The sequence below is a fragment of the Sciurus carolinensis genome, chromosome 5 (assembly GCF_902686445.1).
Source record: "Sciurus carolinensis chromosome 5, mSciCar1.2, whole genome shotgun sequence".
NCBI classification, from domain to species: domain Eukaryota; kingdom Metazoa; phylum Chordata; class Mammalia; order Rodentia; family Sciuridae; genus Sciurus; species Sciurus carolinensis.
The window spans coordinates 68,964,625-68,966,929 of record NC_062217.1 but is presented as its reverse complement, the minus strand read 5'-3'; the positions used below and the strand labels follow the sequence as shown (position 1 = coordinate 68,966,929).

Sequence of the window (2,305 nt, the reverse complement as noted above, 5' to 3'; positions counted from 1 at the left end):
GAGTATCCCATGCATCCTAATCTTGCACCAAAGATAGTTTAGTAATAAATGATTTTTAAGTAACACTGCTAAAAAAAAAAAAAAAAAAGCTTCACATAATGTTTGCACCCAACATTTTTGCAAGAGGATTTGGCATAAAATCTGCAACAATTATACAGTGAAATATGGTATGTTACTGTAATAACACTACTCCAAACATTCTCATAAATTAGATAGTTTAAACACAAATTGAAGCACAATGACAAATATAGAAATGACAACATTTTGTAAAAGTAAAATCAGTGGCAGTGTTCTGAGCATGATATTTTAAAAAATAATTCTATTTTCAAATAAAGAAGAGCAGAACCAAATAGCTGCAGATAAATTATTTTGCATTTTGATTTTTCTTTCCCAGTAGGATTCCTTCCAGTGACTTGGTGCCCTGAAGTGTGGTTTGTGGATTAGCAGCATCTGCATTTCCTTGGAGCTTGTTAGAAATGCAGAATCTCTAGCTCCATCCCAGACCTACTAAATCAGACTCTGCATTTTAACAAGATCCTCAGGTGATTTGCATGCACAGTAAAATCTGAAAGACTGCCCTGGTTCCATCAGGAAAACTTAATTTCTATAGTTAGTTATACCTCTGACTTATTTCAGGAGTAGACCTGATTGTAATATTTACCCAGGGTTGCTGGGTACTGAAACCATCAGTCATTATCTTAAACAATGTGGGCATTCTGAAGTAACAGTTAAAGATTCCTCAGCACTGGAAGAATTCAACATGTATAATAAAAACAAAACAGTAAGTATCTGCGTGTTCTGAACCACTGTATTTTAAGTATGTTTTGGTCACATTAGACACTGCTGTATTACACTAGGACATTTATTTCAAGGAAATGATGACATCATGAAGCATCCCATTAAAGGTATTGATTAGCTGTCATAAAGTCAGCTCAGATTGACTTTGGGTTCCCATTAAATTGAAACCTTAGGTCTCAGATAAGATTGTCTTAGCTAATCTTAAATTTAGTCTATTAGATAAATAGACTACTTGATAATTTAACTCAGTCTATTAGATAAAATTGAAAACAAGAAGGTACAGTAATCTTCCTTGATGGCAACAATCTCTTCAAACAATGGTGAAAAGTGACTCAAACATCAATTTTGTGATTGATGTATGGCTGGCCTCACGAGCCTCAGGTGCAAATCAAAATGCAGCCACATGCTCACACACTTGAAGCAGGAAGAGAGGAAGAATGTAGCGGTGGGAGGGGCACGTGGCCTCCACCCTTGCAATCCAATACTGCATCCTGCCATTGACCCGCTTGCTGAACTTCACCCAACATCAATGGAAATCCTGTATGTGAAACAAAGGCAGGATATCCCTGGAAAGTTATAAAATCCAGGGCTCTTGGAAGAACTATTGAAAACACAGTATTACGAATGCATGGAACCTTTACATACTGCCCACTGAATAACAATGGTTAAGGAAATTCCTTATCAAATTCAATAGACTTTTACTTTAAAAGAAAAAGCTCAGAAGTTTGTGCTACTTTATGAAGTTCTTTAATCTACACAGTCTTAGCAAAAAGTTTCATGAATAAATACAGTGGTTTTCAAACTAGTAGTGCCTCAGAATCATCTGGAAGTCTTGTTAAAACATGAGAGATGCTAAGCAACTCAGTGAGACCCTGTCTCTAAAAGAAATACAAAATAGGGCTAGGGATGTGGCTCGGGGTCAAGTGCCACTGAGTTCAATTCCTGTCAACTCGCCCCCCCTCCAAAAAAAAAAAACAACAACAAAAAAACACACTATGGTTTGATCCTGGTATTTATAAGTTCCCAGATGATGATGATGATGATGATGATGATGATCGTCCAGAGGTCACATTTTGTAAAACATTGAACTCAAGTAAAACATTCTATTATTGACTACTTTCTTTCTTTTTTTTGGGGTGCTGGGGATTGAACCCAGGGCCTTGTGCTTGCAAGGCAAGCGCTCTACCAACTGAGCTATATCCCCAGGCCCCTATTATTGACTACTTTCATTGATAATTTCATATTCATGTGTTGTATTTATATTACTAAACATTTTCTTTGTACACAGAATAATGTAAATTGCTGGAAATACAAAGTTGAAAAAAATCAGTCTTGCGCTCCAAAGAGGTAACAATCTAAGCGGCTCACTCAATCCCATGGATGAAATGAATTAGAGACAAAGCTCTCCCCCAACCTCAGTACAGGAGCAAGAGACACCTGGTTCATTATTTCTAGTACCTCCCTGTGCCTCTACTTCCTCCTCCTTCAGGAAGTCTCTGAACCTTCC

At 37.1% G+C, this 2,305-nt stretch overlaps 1 non-coding gene across 1 annotated transcript; it reads right to left on the bottom strand.

The window, feature by feature from the left end:
* Window positions 1-1,929: 1,929 nt before the first annotated feature.
* Window positions 1,930-2,003, bottom strand: Trnaa-ugc (transfer RNA alanine (anticodon UGC)). Its single transcript has one exon. It is a non-coding gene; the product is annotated as a tRNA-Ala (tRNA).
* Window positions 2,004-2,305: the final 302 nt, after the last annotated feature.